We start from the raw sequence: 18,779 nt of genomic DNA on the forward strand, positions 1-18,779 counted from the left end.
CTGACAAATTTTGAATTCCTTGGCCCTGCCAGAAAGGAGCACAGGAGCCCCAGGCCTGTCCCATATAAGAAATATCTCCCTTGCTAATATTGTTATTGAGCTGTATTTCTCACCAAATGCCCCCTGTAAGAACAGGATGTTTTGTACACTTAACAACACCAAACCTAAACAGAAGTGGGTTTAGTTGTGACCATGGTTCTCCTGTCCCACTGCACTGTTCTGTGGCACGCACAGCTGCATTGTGTGCAGCAGCTGAAAGCCGCTGGAGTGGAAGCTGGAAGGGTGCAATGGCATATGGGGGCCTGAAGATGAACCCAGGGTAGGAAACTGGTGAGACACAGAAAAATTGTTTCTTTCCATGTATCAAGATGTAGATCAGCCTGACCCCTCCATGCCCTTCCTGCTGTCACCACATTAGCACCAGCTTTGACACTTAGAGGTGACCTGTGAGACGGTGCAACCACAGACTGAGAATGAGTAAATAAAAGTGCGGCATAGAAATATGTGGGAAAGGCAGTGAGGGGATTTCCAGCCATATACATTTAATATAAATTGTTTTTCCTTGGAAGGGAGATTTGCACTTGTTGCATTTACTGGACTTGTATTTGCCTGAAATGCAAGTGAGTTAGGTGTTGTATATAGTCCCTCTGGGATTTTTTTGACATAACCAAAGGATTTTTACTTTGCAGGGAATGTGAGCCTGGAATGTGGCCAGGTCTGACCACTCTGTGTAAATTTTGGGTGTCTGAAGGGGGAGATGCCATGCTTGGCTGGGGCTCCTTCTGGCATGTCTCGTGGGGAGTGTTCTCTTCCCTGGGTGAGGTCAGAGTGCTGCTGCTGGAGGGAAAGCTCTAGCTAGGCACTTCTTATAGTGTGGGGAGGTCACTCAAAGAATAATTGCCATGAAAGGTTAATACTTCATTTTAAATACTTTTAATGATGGTGACTCTGGTTCTGCAGCCACTCTGTCTTTCTCTGTGTGCATCTGCTGCTAGAAGATTTTAAGTTATGCAGTAAATACAGGTGAATAATTTGCTCTGAAATGCATTTTATAATGCTTCACCTAAAAGTAGGTACTTCTAAACAATGCAAAAATGAACCAAAAACAAGAACCAAATGTAGTTGGCTCTTTTCTGATGAACATGCTTTCTTTATATAAGCTTACAGGTGTACATATTGGTGCTGTGTAGATGCTATGGATTTTTTGTTGCTATCCTGTTTAGCAGCATGGTGATATCAGCTAGAGAAATTGCTGTTCATGCATTTTTTGCATTAATCTAGCTCTTTCATTACCTCCTCTAATCTGCAAAATGTTATGTTTCCTCAGAAGGGCAGAAATCTAACAGAAAAGTATTATCTACCACAAATAAGTTTTTTTCTAAGTAAAGAATTACAGTAGTTACAGTATTCAGTCCAGAATCAGTGGCAGAGTTTGAGGATCAGGTAATTTGGTAGAATAACAGAGAGTTTTATTCCTCAGGTGGCACTCACTTGAGTGCAAGTTACAGATTCAAGTCTATAAAAGTGTTGAGATACCAGACTTTGGAAAATTGTAGCATTCCATTGCATAAGAAACGTGCAAAATATTTTTAGGGAGTTTAACACTTACTAGCACTCTGATCTTTGCACAGCAAAACCTTTGGTAACCAAAGTAATTGGTGTTAAAATGTTGAGACTAATGTAGGTTGTATCAGCATTTCTGTCAGCATTGCATAACTCAAGGAGACTCATAAATCTGGTTATGCCACCAGTGTCTTGTAGTTAAATGTACCGTGGGTTGAAGTATCTGGGAGATTATTTCACAGGTATGATTCCCACTGGCAGTGAGGGAGGGCCAGCTGCACACCTGGAGTTCTGGTATTGGCAGGGAAAAGCTGTGGGGACTGTGTGCTCCCATTCCTGCAGGGAAGTTCTCCACACAGAAATTGTGTCCATCCAAGTAGTTCCCAGCTGCAGGGAGATGCTGTGTTAACTGTGTGACGTGGGCTGGTGACAGATGCTGTCCCACTTCACTGTGCATGTCAGGTGTCCAAACGTTGGTCTGAGTAAGAGTGCCAAAGGTTCTGTTGTTATTGTAGTTTATTAGTTCTTAAAAGAATTTTCAAACAGAAAAATGAATTCACTTGCTACTTGCTAACACATTTTCTGAGCGCTTCTGAATAGCTGCTGGCTACTGTCTCTGGATATAATAATGGAGTGCAAGCAAGTTCACCCACAAGTGTATAGGAAAACTTTATGGATGTATAAAGAACGTGTCCTGTCCTCTGCTGATGGTGTGTGCTGGCCTTTGCACCCTTCTGAAAGTAGATGTTTTAGTAATGTCATTTTACAGACAACACACACAATAAACATCCTGTGGCACTTGAAATTTGGTAAATCTACACCCTGAATGAAAAGTTACAAATATGCACTGTGCTTTTAGCCTCCTGATGTGCCTTAAAACTTCTATATCTTGGCTAATTTCTGCCTCCCAACTAGTAGTTGGCAGGGAAGACTGGGAGCTGCTCTTCAAAAGCAATGCTTGATGGATCTGTCACTTGCAGGCTGCTCTGCAAAAATTCCATGTGAATTGGGCATGCAGGCCTCCACCCTTCAGTACGTGTGAGTCCTGCTTAGCAGGGGGCAGGTGGAAAAGGAGTTTGGAATGGCTCAGCTGTAGAGGCATCACCCCTGGTTCAGCCTCCAGAGAAGTTAAAGAAACCAGAGACTTGGGGAACTCTGATCTGTGGAGTTCAGGGCATCTCAGCAGGAACTCTTCTGATGTAAAATTGTGCAAATAAATGCTGTAAGTAAGTTGCAACCTCAGAAATACATAACACATGATAAGGTAATGGGTGGAAGGATGTAGACAGAATGACCTGCATAAAAATTGACTTTAGTTCCATAGTTTTGGATGCATCAGAGAGCAAGGAGAGTGAGCCTAAGCTGACAAAAAAGTGAGGTGTGAAAAAGCTTAGTTAGTAGCCAGGTGGCTTAGGGGAAAATCAGACTTTTCCAGAGCATCATATCCCATTATAATCAGTGTAGGGCATTCTGCACCGACAGTCTAATCCTTCTGGCTGAGGATACTCTGGCCAAGGCCTCAAGGGCTTTCATGGGCCCAGGCAGGTGGGAAAATCTCCAGGACAGACCTTCTACATATCATGTTTATAGACAGAAAACAAATCTTTGCAGGTTTAACATCATAACTTCCTTGTGTGAAATAATGCTATGTATTTACAATCTTGTATTTTGGGTAGGGAATGTTTGAGGCATAATGTGTTTTTTTTCAGAGATATTCTGTCATTTGGAAAATACTGTAGTACCTTTCAAAAGCTATTTTTGTTCATTTATAAACTGTTACATTCAGCTCTTGCAGATAAGAAAATCATCTGATGTATGAAACAAAACACAGTACTGCATTTTCCTTTCTAAATAATAGATGAACATTTCTAGATGAGAGCCCCTCCCATTAGTTAAATAATAAATAAAGAGTTGCATGAGTTTTCTTTCAAATGAAACATTTTAATTGTTCCTGATCATCCCAAGCAAATGCAACTGTTACGGTGATGGCTCCAAATACCAGCGTCACACAATCAACGTAAAAGAGCATTATTTGCCCAGCCATGGTGAAAGTACCACACATCATGCTCTTATGATTAGTTTTGACTCATATTTTAGAAAGAAAATCTTATTCTCAGGGAGCACTCTTCAATTAGCTGCAGGGTTGTTGTAGCTCTGTTTTCCTTCCTCCCCCATTTTTATTTATATTTTCCAATATTTGGTTACCTTAAGGTTGAAATAACAACAGGTGACACTAAATCCCACACCTCTTGAATTAAAGGGACCTGTGAAGTCAGAGATACTACTTTAGTTTTACATTGTGTTACTAAGCTTGTTTTAAAGGCAGCATTCTAATTTATTTCTTAGCCTCTCCTTCTTCCCAAAAGATGCAACACATCTCCCAAACCACTGCTTCTGCTCCCAGCCTTACCCTGTATTGTATTTCTCCTCTTTGATATCTGTATTAACCCTGTACATTTTCCAAAGTGCACAGTACCACAGCAGTGCCCTAAAATTCAGAAGATATTTCAAGTACTTCTGTAACACTAATGAATATCAGTAGTAAATTCTGGAGAGCAGGTAACAGATAACTAATGACAACTAAACCCATCAAAAAAAAAAAGTGACTAAAGTTGAAAATAATGCACTGCACTTTGCAGTCTTTTATACCTTGACCACTGCATTGGCCAAGTTTTTGTTGAAGTGGAAGATGCTTGCCCCACAATTGATACACACAGTCATTTTTCCATGAAAAAAAGTTTCTTTTTTTTTTTTCACAATGTCTGTGTAAGTGTTCAAATATTCACCAAGGAGCTTGGAATAGGTATTGGCCAATGATGACTTAGAAACAAGTATGAGCTTGCAGTCCTGAGCCACATGCTCTGCTTTTCCATGCCAGATGGTTAAACTGAATGACAGCTCAAGCCCAGACACTGTCTCCCCTCCAGCAAGGTAACCAGACTGTGTCAGAGCAGTCCTCAGGGGGGTGTTTGCCTCCAGCCTTATCCCTGCACAGCCCAGGCCCCAGGGTGATGTAGAACAGCCTGACACTCACTGAGTTACCAATGTTCAGACCAGCCCAGCAAAGGACCTCCTCTGAAATCTGGAAAGAGAAGGGTGGGGAAGCTTCTTCTGTAGTTTGCTGTATGGATTCTGCTTTGTCATTTTAGTAGCCTTTCCCTCTGCAGTTGAACAAGGGTTTCATTGTGTGAGAAACTCTGCCATGGTTTAACCCCAGATGGAAACTCAGCCCCACGCAGCCACTCACTCCCTCATGCTCGTGGGACATAGGAGAGGATTGGAAAAAAAAGTGAGAAAAATGAGAAAACTCAGGGGGTGAGATGAGCAGAGTTTAATAGGACGTGTCCTCAGGTGGTTGGTGCAGTGTCTTCAGAGCGTGTGGGCTGCTCTGCAGGGGTAGAGCTGGGGCCAGCCCCTCTCTCATCTGCTGCTTCTGGCACTGGAGTGGTGGCAGAGGGGACAGAGCCCTTCCTCAGGGGCTGCTTGAGCCACTGAGGCCACTTCAGGTGAAAGAAAACATCCTGAATGTCACACAGCCTATGGAGTGGTGTGAGAGCTCAGTGAGGGGAAGGGAAAGGGAGAAGGAAAGGGGAAAGAGAAGAGGAAGAGACCTGAAACTCCCAAGGGACTCCTCATGACATCAGGTTCTCTCGTGCTCTTTATTAGGGTGGTTGCTGGAGGGTGGAAAATGCCTGTTTTCCCCCATGTATAACTTTGGGCCTTTTTGTATCAAAGCTCCCATGAAGTGCTGGTCAAGGGCAGAGGTGACTCCACCCTGTTGTAATGTTGAAAATATGCTCATTCAGCTAAACACACTTTGAAATATTGGCAAAGAAGCACCTGCACAGTTTAGGTAGTGTCTGAGGCTGTGTCCTCTTACAGTTCAATAAATCAACAACCCATAGTGCAACTAATATTCTTTTGCCACTAAAATACACCTCAAAACCAGAAGCTGTTGTTTTAAAGGAATGTGAACTTGCTTACCATGTACTCTGATATAACTGATTAACTGACCAATAACTGGAGTATTTTTATTCAACAAACCTCACGCACATGGACTTTTTTAATCTTAAACTTTTCTATTTACAAAATGCTGAGCTCAATATGGTGAGCATAAGAAGATTTTTTTTTTATTATCAGGAATTAGCAATGTAAGAAAATATATTTTTAAAGAATTTTATCTTTTAAATATTTTCATTGCAGAAAAGGCATACTGAGATTTTCCATTAGAAAAAATCATGCACTAACTCAGAACTTTGGGGGGAAAATCAGATTAAACTATTACATGCATTTTTTAAAGGAAAATTATTCCTTTATGTTAATCAATAAGGGGATGTGGGTTTTTTAAATTAATACTTGTTAACTGCTCCGCAGAGAAATAACTTTTAAATGCTATTCCTTCAACTAAAATTTGAGATTGTATATTACAAATATGTAAGATTTTTACTTACTTTGTAAAAAGAGCTGTTGCTCAAAAGGCATTAGAATCAAAGTCCTTGTTTTTGCTAAGCACTCAACACCATCAGGCCCAGAGTCCCTCTCCACTGCTGCTGCCTCAAATGTTCAGGAATTCAGGTAACTTCAAACCACACAGTATGCTCCAGTTTCCTTAAATGACCAAGGAAATAATTTCTAGGAGTTCTTAAATAGGGAGTGGGATTTTATCTGAAGTGAAGAAAGCATGTGATGTAAAACCTTTAATGGACTATTTTCAGTTATTGCCCTGGTCTTTTCCAAATAATGGCAATTTTCTGCTCATTTTCTGCTAATTGCATGTGCAGAGAGATTTTGAGCCATCTGTGGTGGCTCCAAATCAGAGAATTTCCTGCAAAGCAGTCAAGTTCCAGGGGAACTGGTCTGTGGTTGAAGCATGTCCTGGTTTGAGCTCCCTCCCACCCTGAGATCTGGGTTCCATCTCTACAGAAGTGACATGTCCTGTGTTCTGCACGTGGCACAAATAACACATGAATGTATGAAAACTGCAAGGCTTTCTGCTGTGAGGAGCAAGCTGAACACAAATCAGTGTGTCTCCCACTGGTTTTTCTCAGTTAAGAAAAAAATCCTTCCAATTTTGCAGCTTCACATCTTGATGTTATAAAATGTAAGGGTGGGCAAGGCATTTTTGGGTTATGTCAAGCTGTGGTTGGTGTGTTCCCTCAGACTGTGCTGTGAAAGAGCCATAATTCTCACTAATCTTCATTCAATGAAATTTAATCATAGAAAATTCTAAATAGGTTTAGGTAGGATGGCAGTTTTTGGATTAAAGATAGTGCATCTTAAAATAGCAAGGCAGAAATATAAAACCAAATCTAGAAAAGCCAGTAAGGCATGAATCATTCAATAAAATAAGATCTAATAGCAGGTATTACAGTAGAGTTCAAGTACTCTTTGATGTATTTTTTTTTCAATCACCTGTTAGATTTTGTATGTAAATTCTATAAGTTACAGCTCCTGGAAACATACTTTGGTTTGCTAGATCTCTATCTGCATGTGAGAGCTTTAGTCACAAGTGTATTTAGATTGGGAGCAGACCAGTACAGATTTCTTTTAAAACACACACAATCCTGGGACTCCCGTACAAGCTTGTGCATGAATTCCTGACAGATGTATCTGTATCAAAACAAGCAGGCAGAATGTGCTGGGCCACTTCTTCAAATATCAGGATACCCTTAAAAGTGCAATTGAATAAACCCAGATTTCACTACACCATCTCATTTTTCACTCTTTATTTTTAAATAATTCAAAATTTAATCTATTGAGACTAAAAAAAAAACACATGGAAGGTATCTTTGAGTGACAGCCTGAATGGTTTATGGGGAGGAAACTAATGACATACGACAAAATGCGGAAACATTGCTTGTCATACACTCCTGTGCTACAAGTAAATTCATCAACCAACATCCACTTTTCAGTATCAATGTTGTGACAAAAAGAAACCAAAGCTAGGAAATAAGACTTGGATAGGTTGGTTTAAATTTAAGGGTGGTTGATTTTGACTTTTTAAATCCATTGAAAGAGGAATGTCTCAGGGTTTATCCCACTTCTTCCATTATTTTTCTACTTGCGTATCAGCCAATACCCTTTACTTTCTAAGAGTGTATGTCTTGTTCTGGAAGATATGAATACTGCTGTTACAAGGTTTAGATAAGAAGAACATGACTTTTATACAGAGGATTACCTGCATCTGAGTGTTGGAAATGACATTAAAAAGGAAGCTCCAGTACCTTCTCATCTCCTAAGCTTCTTTTTTTCCCACTTGCCTTTTCACCTTTCAAAATTAACAGTGTCCATTGTGAACATAGGATGTTTAACTCCTCATTTCCCTACTTTTTCATCAATAAATCACTTACCAGGTTTATTTTTTCTTAATTATGAGAGTACAGGGGGTGAATTGTACCTTCTCCAAAGAAACAGATTTTTATAAATTACATGTTTTATCAGAAGTAATCCAGCATTCTGTAGTAAAATGAAAGAACTGTTTTCACATTCAGGTTCTTCTGTTTGTTTTTGTTGGGGTTTTTTCATTGAAAATGCTCACATATTAGCCAACAGTTCTAGATGATTTAGGACATTTCTTCCACATAGGTAATTTAGGATTCCAGAATGTGATTTTAGCAAATTTTTGTAAGTATATTTCTGGTGACATAGAAGTGCTGAGCTGATGCAAGAATGAAAAAAATACTTGGTAGGGAGGAACTTGAATTTTTCTTTCTCCATATCAGAAGAATGTCTTCAAAATAATACTCGAGTCCTTTACAGATTTTGTTTGGACTGCTTTAACTGTTTTTCTCGTGGAATAATTTTGTTAGCCTTGGTCAAGCTTGCCCTGAGCGAGGCTCGTCTCAGGTTCTGACAGTGTGCCAAGAACATTCCACCCCAAAAGGCCACCACCATTCTATTGAGAAGATGCTGTTCTTAGTGTTTGAAATAGCAACATTTTGCCCATATCCTCAGAGTTTCAGTAATTTGTGTCTAGCATATATTCAGGCAACTGTTTGCTCTTCACCAAAACATACCATGTGTCCTCCTGGAAGGTGCCACCTGACCACACTTTGTGCAAGGTCCTTGCTGTTGGCATCATTATGCTGCAATGTAGAAGCTCATTCTGCCAAAGACTCAGCTGCCTTTTGGGGCTCAGGGTCTCCTGTGCTGTGCAAAAAGGAATTTATGGTTCCATCTCTTTGCAGTGAGTTCTTGCCAAACTCATTCACCTTGAAAGACTGTTTTCTTTCTAAATATTCTCTCATTTAACTGCAGAAGGCATATTGCCTGTGATTTCTGGATTTTTCCCATTCAGAGGTTTGCTTCCAGGGGTGTCTGAAGGATCCTGTAAAAGTTAGCATAAGCGTTCATGTTATTACAGGTTTCTTTGAAATACAGCTTTCAGCTCTAGGCACATTCAAAACACTGAAAATACTCAGGAAGGATGAAAATTCAGAAGAAGCTGAAAAAAGTGTTACTGGAACAATAATCCAAAATAACCACAAACTCAGACAAGCCAGTAAGTGCACTGTGGCCTTCCCTGCTGCCCTGACCTGGATCCTCCTGCCTCGGGCAGTGTGAAAGGAATGTGCATTCCTTGCAGCCTCCCAGTCTTCCTTTTGTGCCAAAGGAAAAGGAAACCTGACTTTGGCCTGGCAGGTGGTTTTGATGGTCACTTGGTAGTCCTTGCCCTCAGTTCAGCACACACAAGTGAGCCTGTGTGGATCCCAGTTACAGGAGCTGTGGATCTCAGCTAGTGCCCACTGTGTCTGCTTGGATGCAAACCAGCAATGCTCAGCAGCCCATGAACTCCCCAAAGCATTACTGGAATTGCCAAGTGTACAAAGTTTGAGTCTGTCCTGGTTTAGGGCAAATTTGGGAGTAAACCTCTAAAGGGGTTCCTCTAGAAAGCAGATTCAAGTGGCCCCCCACCCAAGTGGTTCAGGAAGATATTTCTTTGGAAAAAAGTGGAAAAAACCTGTTTATTTAACAGGTAAAGCATTCACCAGTACAAAAAAAAAATGAACAATAATAAACAATAAAACCTCTTGCTGCTCCACAGAGATGAGAAACTCAGGAAGTCCCTTGGTGGGCTGTAGCTCAGCTCACTCAGTCTCTGCTCAGTCCCTCCAGTGCTGGAAATGCCACGGCCCAGGCCCGGCCCGGTGCCCACAGCTGGAGCTGCCCGTGCTCTGCTGGGTGTTCTGTCCAGAGCAGGGTTAAACAGGTCCAAGGAAAAGAAAAACCGCAGTCCAGGGAACTTCTCTGCCTCAGCTAGCTAAACTAACTAAAAGCAAAGGAGAGCCCTGTCCTGCTGTCTGTCCATGCTGCAGACAACACAGTCCAGGAGCAGGAATGAGAAGGAGTGAGTGCAGTTCCTGAAAACAAACTCCTCGCTTCTTCTCTCCCCCTCTTTGCTCTCAGAACCTGTCTTTAAGGTGCAAAACTTATTTCTGGCCTAAACAGATGAATGGGGATATAAGCACCATAAAGTCACCCCCCAGGACAAACCTTCCCCAATCCTAATACTTACTTAAAAAGAAGATGCTAAAGGATAGAAAATAGTTTTTAAAACTGATTTTATTTTATATTGTGTTCCAGCACTATAACGCTGAGAAAACCAGTTTTATTAAGCTGGGATGATGAGAAATGCTCCCTAACCTCCTAGTGCCTGGTAGTGCTTGCTTCAGAACTGTGCTTTGTATAGAACAAAGGGCATGTATTTGGCAGAAATCCACGAGGGCAGGTATTTTACTTTTTGTTTTTAACACACTCAAATTATAAGTCAGTTAATATTGGCTCCTCATATGCTCCTTAGTTGTGAACTCTGGCAAGGGTTTTCCCCTGCCAGGAGGGTCCAGGGGAAAGGTGCTTAGAGCACACAGTGCCAGTGTGTGTGGTGCTTACCAGGAGTTTGGGCTCCCAGGATGGAGAGGATGCTTGTGCCAAAGTCTTACCCTTAAATTGTGGGTGGTGTCTCTCCTTCAGCTCATGGGATTTCTGTGAATATGAATTAGAGGATCTCTGAGAAGCATCCAAAGACCACAGTGGTAAATTGTGCCACAGGAAAACCTTGTAATTCAGGCTCTGATGGGTAGTTTGAGAAGCATCCAGCAAATAAGACATAGAACTGCACCTTGTTAGTGAGGAGAATACAAAATAGGGTAGCCACCAATAATGGCATTGTTTTGTTTCACCCAGTTCCTGAGGCTGGGCCCCAGCAGAAAAGATGGAAGGCCTGCAAGTGAGAATTGTATACAAGAAATGCTGCTTGCTGCACAGCAGATTTTATTCCTGTTTTTCTCTACTGAATTCTATACACTTTAATCCTCTTTGAACAAGATTAACCATTGTTTCAATATAGCTCTGACATGTGTATGCATGTGTCTGTGTGTCAGTGCACATGCTTGAGCAAGTAGTTTTTTGCAAGTTAGGTGAGCAAATGGCATGAGCAGAGATTTTATCCTGTAGCAGTCTACTGAGATCCAAATGAGTCATCAGGAGGAGTGGAATATTCTGAACCATCCCACAGTGCTACTTGAGCCATCTGATGGCAATAAGAAGATAATTCTCTATTTCAAGCATCTCCATAAACAACACAGTTGTTGGTGATTCCCTCTTTTCCCCTGACAGTGCCCTGCCTTGTCAGCACTGTCTGTTCTCTACCTGCCCCCATTTGCTTCCCCAGCCAAGATGCCCAGCTTCTTTTTGCAAATTGCTTTAACTTCCCTGCTCAGACAGAGTCTATTCCCACCTTCTGCAGCCAGCCTACATCCCTTGCTCTGCCAGTCTCCGTCACTTTACTGATGCCCTTCTCCCTTCTTTTCCTTGTATTCTGCTTTAATAGTTTCAGTTCTTCCATACTGAAATCGAACAGTTTGCACTGGGCTGTCTGAATGCCACAGAGGAGATGTTAAGAGCAGAGGATGGTGGTTTTGTGGCAGTCAGGCAGACAGTTCCACCATCCCTTGGAATGACAGAGCTCTGGTGTCAGGCAGAAAGTTTGTCTCCATCTCACCAGCAGCATGGTTTATGAAAGTGAGGGCTTTGTGATTTTCTCTGTCAAACCTCAGGAAGCTCCTGGCCAGGGAACACAAGCTGAGGCTTTCTCACCTTGGCAGCCTGGCCGGAGTGAAGCAGCAAACTCCACCTCCTTACCAGGGCACTCCCATCCTAACCCCTGCTCCAAACAGGGGCAAGCAGGAGCTTCTCCAAGAAGAGCTTTCCCTAATTAGGCAGCATGACCAAACAGTCTTCAATAGGCTCCTTCTCAGAAAGGCCTAAGATGTTTGGTTGAAGATTTTCAAACAAGTCATCCCCGAGGCACACACCTGGTGAGGGCTGTTTGCAGCCAAACAGTTGGAGTTTGGCAAACTCTTTAACCAACTGAAAATGCAGTCTTCAAATAGAGGTATCTGGCAATCATTCCACCTGGCAGTTATGCCAGCCCCACCTCTCATTTTTGGATCATTTAATAAGCAATGAAGAATTTTAAGGGAGTATTTTTTCCATTAGAATTTAATAATCTACAACCATGCTGCTTCCTCGTACCCCTTTGAGCTACAAACCGTAGAGAGAGAATTTTAAACCAGCATGTGGAGTTTGGAATCACTAGCCAATTCCCATAAGCTTCATAATACTGGGAAGTTTGTAATTGAATATGTAGATAAAAATGAGAAAAAATATACTAAAATTGTGACTTACTTTTCCATCTTGAATACCCTCAGTATACCTTTAATTATTTTAAAAGCATGTTTTTACATGTTCTAAAAATTAATTTATATAGAGAAATTAAAGTCCTACTGCTATGTTCCATCCTTGAGTTTGACTTTGTATTGTATTAGCTCTGACAATGCCTTGCTACTTTAAACCAAAGAAAAGCAGTAAAAGACATGAAAATGAAGAACATTTTGGTATGTGCAACTTCTGCTTGTACAAATTATTTGGTATTTGCTCTTGTGACAACACTGAGCAAACTTTGTAAGTAAAGAAAGGATTTTACTCACTTTGACTTGAGTATTTATTAGTATTTTTGTAGCTAAAGGATTATGTCCTCCAAAGAATTCTCTAGCCTCTAAAGCCAAACACGTATCTAAAGAACTGGGGCCTGTGTTTCTAAGTCTTTATGGGCTGTGGTTTGCTTGGTCTGCACTTTGCTTCTTTGTTGGATTCAACTCAAATGCAAAGCCCTCAGGTGTGAAAAGTTGCTCTTCATATTGCATGGCAGAATATGCTTTATTCTGATCTGTGAAGGGATGAAAATGTTCCTGACAGTGGTAGTCACAGCATGACTTCACTGAGTTGCCCAGTGTGGCTTCACCTATTACAAGGATAAACAGATTACAGCCAGCAAAAACTTTTATAGAATGTCAGCAGTAGGAAGAAAAACACAAAACTTTATCGTCCCTGATAAGCCCACTGGTGTTTCAGCTCTCTGCAAGTCACCAAATGCTTTAGAGGAAATAGGAGGACTCTGACAAACACACATCTGTTAACATGCAGGTGGGGAAAATTGCTAATATGAGTAATAATTATCTAGCAGGTCCTAAAAAGTGGGGCTCTCTAAAGGAATTTGTGTCAGTTGGCAGCCTGTCCTTTCCTGTCATTGGGAAGAACGTGGATGGATGTGCTGAATAGTGCCAGTGGGATTACAGCTGCTCAGGATGAATTTGGTACCATACTGCAGACTGAGCGTGCTGAGGAGATGGAGCATACCTGGCCTGATTTGTGCCTGGATAAATTCTGCTTGCTGGAGCCACCCAGCAGGTGACAGCCAGAATTCATACTCTGCAAAAAAAAAAAGGGGATTAATAAGTCAAATGAATGTGTGCTTGGCTTCACAAAAGAAGGTGCTTTAGTTTAGTGCACAGTCCATCTATTCCACACATCCCCCAGCCAAATAAAGGGCCCGTCTGCAGAGGACTGTAAGTGATGCTAAGAAATAACCAAGGGAATTAAAGATTAAATGGGAATAAATGGCCAGAGAGTCACAGGTGGAATTCTGAAGCAACTGGATGTAAAAGAAGGGAGCGATTACAAGAGGAACAGGGAAGGGAACGTGGCGTTGGGGCCGTGGGGGTTTCCGGGGCGCGGGGGCAGCGCCGCCAGAGCGCCGCTCCGGCCCGCGCGTTCCCGCCGCGCGCGTGCGTGTCTTTGTGCGCGCCCTCGAGCCCCGCGTGCGTGCGCGGGCGCGCCCCGCTCGGCCCCGAGCCAGGGCCCCCGCGGCCCCGGGCGCGGCCCCGCCGAGCGGCGGTGCCGTGCGAGCGCTTCGCGGCTTCGCTTCCCGGCGAGCGCCTCCGGGAGCGCTCAGGCAATCCCGAGACAAACCCCGGCCCTGTGACAGGGGGAGCCGAGTGACCGAGTCCTCGGGGGAGACAGAACCGTGTGAAGTTGGAGCGCTCTGAAAAATGGTTGTTCTGTATTTCGATTACTGTATAGAGCGTATTTATTACTCCCATTTCTGTCTGAGGAGCTGCGGTTCCGCGTGCGAGTTAATCACAGTGTTGCAGTAGGAAATGCTTTCATTATTTGGAGCACTCGGATGAGTTTAAATTACACATTTTGTAGGATTTTAATTGTAATATCTCTTTATATAAATAGCCTTGTAAATACTCTTTTAGCCTCGTTGCATGAGATTTAGATTTTTTTTTTTTTTTGGTAGGGTTTTTTTCCCAAATGAAAAGCTGATGATGAGCGGATTGCAGGAAATTCTGTTCATTAGTCGTCGGCTCTGGAGAGCCTGTGCCAGAGGCCTCATGTGGTCGCCTAACGACACGCAAACAGCAGAATTAATTAATATTCCCGGCGAGTTCCCGGGCGGCGGGCGCGAAGGGGTTAACGCGGCCGGGTCCGCGCGGGCCTCCCTCACTCGCCCCTTTCTTTTTTCCCTCCTTAATTAATCATGCGCTGCTCCGCAATTTCAATATGGAGATGGCGAGCAATTATTAATGAGCCCGCGGGCTGTCCCGCGGCGCCTCTGGACGAGCTGCGGCCGCTGCGCCCCTGTGGGCGTGAAACCTGCGCGCACAAAGGCTCCTCCTCACCGGGAACACGCCCCAAATCCATAAATAAATAACGAGGGAAGGGCTTTTGTTCGTCGGGCCGATGGCACATGACCTTGTTGCTGAGCCGCCGTGCCCCTGCGCTTGCCCGGAGAGGGGAAAGCAGGGGGTGCAGGCGAAGCCTCCGAGCCGGCGTTCCCTGGCAGGAGGCGGAGGAGGGGGGGTGGATTTAATGGGAAATAATACAAATAACCCCCAGATCCAGCTCTGCCGGGCAGGAATGTGCAGGGGGTGGGGGCGGAGGATTTAGCAGGGAAATAACAGGAGTCGCCCGCAGATGCAGCGCTCCGCCGCACAGCGCAGTGCCCCGCGCTGACCCCGCGCACAACATGGCCGTGTTCGCCCGGCCCCGCTCCCGCTCCTCCCCAGCCGGAGGGGCGGCTCGGGAGCTCCAGCGGCACCATCCCGCTCGCTCTCCTTATGTATTTATTTTTTATTTATTTTTACTCCACCCACCCCTCTTTTTTTTCCTTTTTTTTTTTTTTTTTTAATCTCCTTTCCTCCTCCTGCCGGTATGCCCGCTATCCACACCATGCAGTGCACGACTAGGTAAAAACCCCTAACGCGCAGCTACTTCAGTTAGTCGGGTTGGTTTTCTTACGGAGCCTTGATTAACGAGGAGCAGTGCAAGGTGGGAGGAGGAAGCGCGGAGCGGAAGGGACCGGGGATGAGCGATGAGGGATAACAAAGAGTCAGGTGCAGCGCCGTACGGCGCCCTCACGGCCGCTCCTGCATGGCTCTGGTCTTTAAGCACTCCCCTTACAATTAAATAAGAAAACGGGAAAGCCGCGGAGGCAAAAGCCGCGTTTGTGCCGGCAGCTGCAGCGCTGAGAGAGAGAGGCGAGTGCATTGTGCGGGGAGCGGGTGGGTCCCAGCCCATTCCACCCCGTCCCATCCCATGCCGCGGGAGGGAAGATGCGCCCGGCGGGGCACGGCCGCAGCCGCGCTCGCACCGCGCCCTGCAGGTCCGCCGCGGCGCATCGGAGCGGGACTCCCAGGGCTGGACAAACCGCGAGCAGAGACGGGGAATTCAGCAATGGCGGGGGGGCAGCGGGAGGAGGGGGGTAAAAAAAAAAGGGGATCAGGATATGATAAACAGCACTGAAAAATGGCAGGAGGATAATGTTTACTTTTGAATCCCTGACCCGCTGCCAGGCTGGCGCTGGTTTTTAGGTTAGCAGAGGTTGGAGGAAGGGCCAGACTGAGGCGGAGCTTGCTGCTGTCAAGGAAAAAAAAAAAAGGGGGCTGCAAATTGCTGGTCTCAGCTTTTTTCTCTCCTCTCCTCCACCCCCGCCCTCCCCCGAAAAAAGGCAATGCTTTCTCTTAGGCTCTTAAAAATGATGCAGAATTTTAACCATCTGCTTACCCGGAGCTCTTCGCTGGTGCTGCACAGCTGAATGTTTGCAAAGGGAAGAATTTGTAAAGCTTTCTGAAATAGAGGGCTGTTTGTAAGCGTGTAAAATATTTTAGGGAATCCTTTCTTTAAAGAAAGGTTCTATTTAATTGCAAACTGAGAAGTGGGTATTAACAGAACTGAAACGTTTTTAGGCTGCTGTGGATTTTTTCTGGAAGAGACACAGGTGTACTGCTCCATCACGGCTTTGCCAACGTAGCGTGAGCAGTCGGAGACTCGGGAAGTGCACGGTGATGAGAGCTGAGCATTTTTGTAACGCTGTGATTTTTTTATTTCGAGGCTCGCTCTGGAAGTGTAGATGTAGCTGAATGCAGCAGAGCCATCCCTTTACCAGCTGTGTGTGTATATATGGGAGTAAAATTATTTAATGAGCAATATGGTGACTGGCAAAGGAACCATGTAACTGCCACAGCCTCCTGAACTGCCATAGTATGTCCAGTGCACAAAGGAAGACTGTTCTTAAATAATAAGGGATGGGGAAAAGGCTTTTGAAGTGGTGAAGCTTAAAGGAGAAAGTAGAAGGAGTCTTTAGTGTGGAATCCTTACTTGCCATAAATTAGATTAACTGTTTAAATGCCATGAACAGCAAGTTAAATATTTCAGATGTTCATAAATCAGAATATAATGTTTGTCTGGAGTAAGAGCTAAGAAAATTGGATGTTATTGGCTCATAATTCATCTACATATTTAAGATCAATTAGCAAGTTATAGAAAAAAGAGATTGTAGTGAAATATTTGAGGCATATAGTTCCTTTGAAAATGCAGTTTGGATTTTCTCTTTTAAGATCTGTCAATACCAGATTGTTACCTCAAGTCACTAGTTATTTTTTGTAACTGTGAGGACAGTATTTTCTTTAAATGAAACCTCTACAAATAAATATTAAGAAAAGCATTTACTTTCTGAAGCCAATGTAGAGGCCTGGCTAAGTTTCTTAATTCAATTTAAATTTATTTTAGAAGGCTGTATTACAGTGCAGATGTCTCATTGTCTACATACATTTTCTTATTTGTAAAGCTGAAGATTGGGGCTGTATTTTGTCACCTGTTGCCTACACAGGTCAAAAGGGGCAGGGAGGAAGAAGATTTACTGATCATGCAAGCTTTTGCAGGGAACTTGTTCATTTCATTACCGATTGGTAAAAAGCAGCCACTTTTTTCCCCTCTGCTTTTATGTGCCCCAGAAAATCGTACAATATGTGTCCTCCTAACAGTGCCAGAGAAGCATAATGAGGTGTTTAGTCACAGTTTGGATGTGGTATTTGTAGAAAACAGTGCAGGAACTGTGGGCTGGATGTTCAAGGGAATAGTCCTTGTGATCCAAGGCTGCCTAAATCCCAAATTGGTATCCAGGCAATAGCGACGCTAAATTCTCCGTTTGCTTTTTGTTAGGCTCTTGTCTGCTGAACATTTTCCTTTTCTTGCAAGGACTGCAGCGTGGCTGGGCATTTTGGTAGTGGGGTTTGTTGGTTTGGTTTAGGGTTTGGTTTTGTTTCTTCTGTTAACCCTTGGATTTCTGTTGGCTCCCTTTATTGCAGAGCATCTCCGTAAATAGGAATGCAGACAGTCTGGAGTGAGTGTGCTTTTCTGATGTGGAATACATGGATGGGAGGGAGGGCTTGGAATGGTGAATCTTTGTTTTGTGGACCAGTAAAATACAAATGTGCTAGCATTTTCCCTTATTGTGTATTTGGATTTAAAAGTCAGTGGTGTAGTGGAGCACTCCGATATAAATGGCAGTCTTAGCTAGTATTCTGCAGTTTAGAGAACAAAGATTTCTTTGGGAATAACCGTGTTTGAAATACTTCAGTATTGATGTAATTTGCAAGTAATTTATACATGTTTTACTGTATGTGCAAATATAGCATTATGCTGGCTCTGAGAATTCAGAATTGTATATTGGAAACCTGTTGGGATGCAGGACTGTATGGAACTGCAAACACCTCGACTAGTAGGGCAGTGGATCACTTGCTTATAGCAGTGTTTTTCTGTGGGTGTACAATTGTACATGAATAAATATGTAGAAGATGCTGGCCTTACAAAATAATTTTGGATTTGGCATTATTTAATATACAGCCTGTAAGGTATGTTGTCATCCCCTAACACACCTCTCAACATACCCTCTGTTCTTATTTTGATACTAATTTGTTCTTTCAGCAAGCATAATAGCATGAATCTGTGGATTCAGGTTATAAATTTAGTTCTAAATTTAAATAGATAAGCAGCTTATTTTAATATTAATTTCACAGTCCTGGTGATCAAAACAAAAAAAACCCCAAAAGTATCTTGCAGTTATTTGCAAAAATAATTGAGCTCAAGTTGCTGAACCCTAAATGTTGTATTTCTGCTTTGTTGTTGAATGCTGAAGCTGGTTATTTGAAAATAAGTAGGTTTTTTTTTTTAAATATGGGAGAAGTTTGCTTTCTCACTTTGAATTCGTGTTAACTAGAATACTAAATGTATTATAATTACAGTGTTGTTTAAATAATGAATTAAAGCCAGCAGATTTGACACAATGTGCAAAACAGTTTGTAGCAACAATCAGTTTCCAGATAGTTCTGTGTACCGCCAAATTATGGATAGAAGAAATTGTATGAAATATTATAAGAGAAAGGACACGTTGTCTGATACTTGCTATGCAACATCATTATTACCTGGGATTGTTTGAGTGATACATAAGCAAGAAAAGTATTCTTTTTTTTTTTTCTTTTTCTTTTCATTTTTTTTCCTTTTTTTTTAAATATAAAGTCAGATCTCCCTGA

At 42.9% G+C, this 18,779-nt stretch overlaps 1 protein-coding gene across 3 annotated transcripts in view; it reads left to right on the forward strand.

Moving 5' to 3' along the window:
* Positions 1-18,779, forward strand: part of PPARA (peroxisome proliferator activated receptor alpha) — a 275,101-nt gene that overhangs the window by 88,801 nt on the left and 167,521 nt on the right. The window contains exon 1 of one of the 3 annotated variants that reach the window (XM_030960340.1): positions 14,536-15,155. The exons of the other annotated variants lie outside the window; for them this stretch is intronic. The gene's annotated coding sequence lies outside the window, so the exon portion shown is untranslated. Of the gene's footprint in view, positions 1-14,535; positions 15,156-18,779 lie in introns of those variants that run through there. 3 annotated transcript variants of the gene reach the window in all.

The sequence above is a fragment of the Camarhynchus parvulus genome, chromosome 1A (assembly GCF_901933205.1).
Source record: "Camarhynchus parvulus chromosome 1A, STF_HiC, whole genome shotgun sequence".
Classification (NCBI taxonomy): Eukaryota; Metazoa; Chordata; class Aves; order Passeriformes; family Thraupidae; genus Camarhynchus; species Camarhynchus parvulus.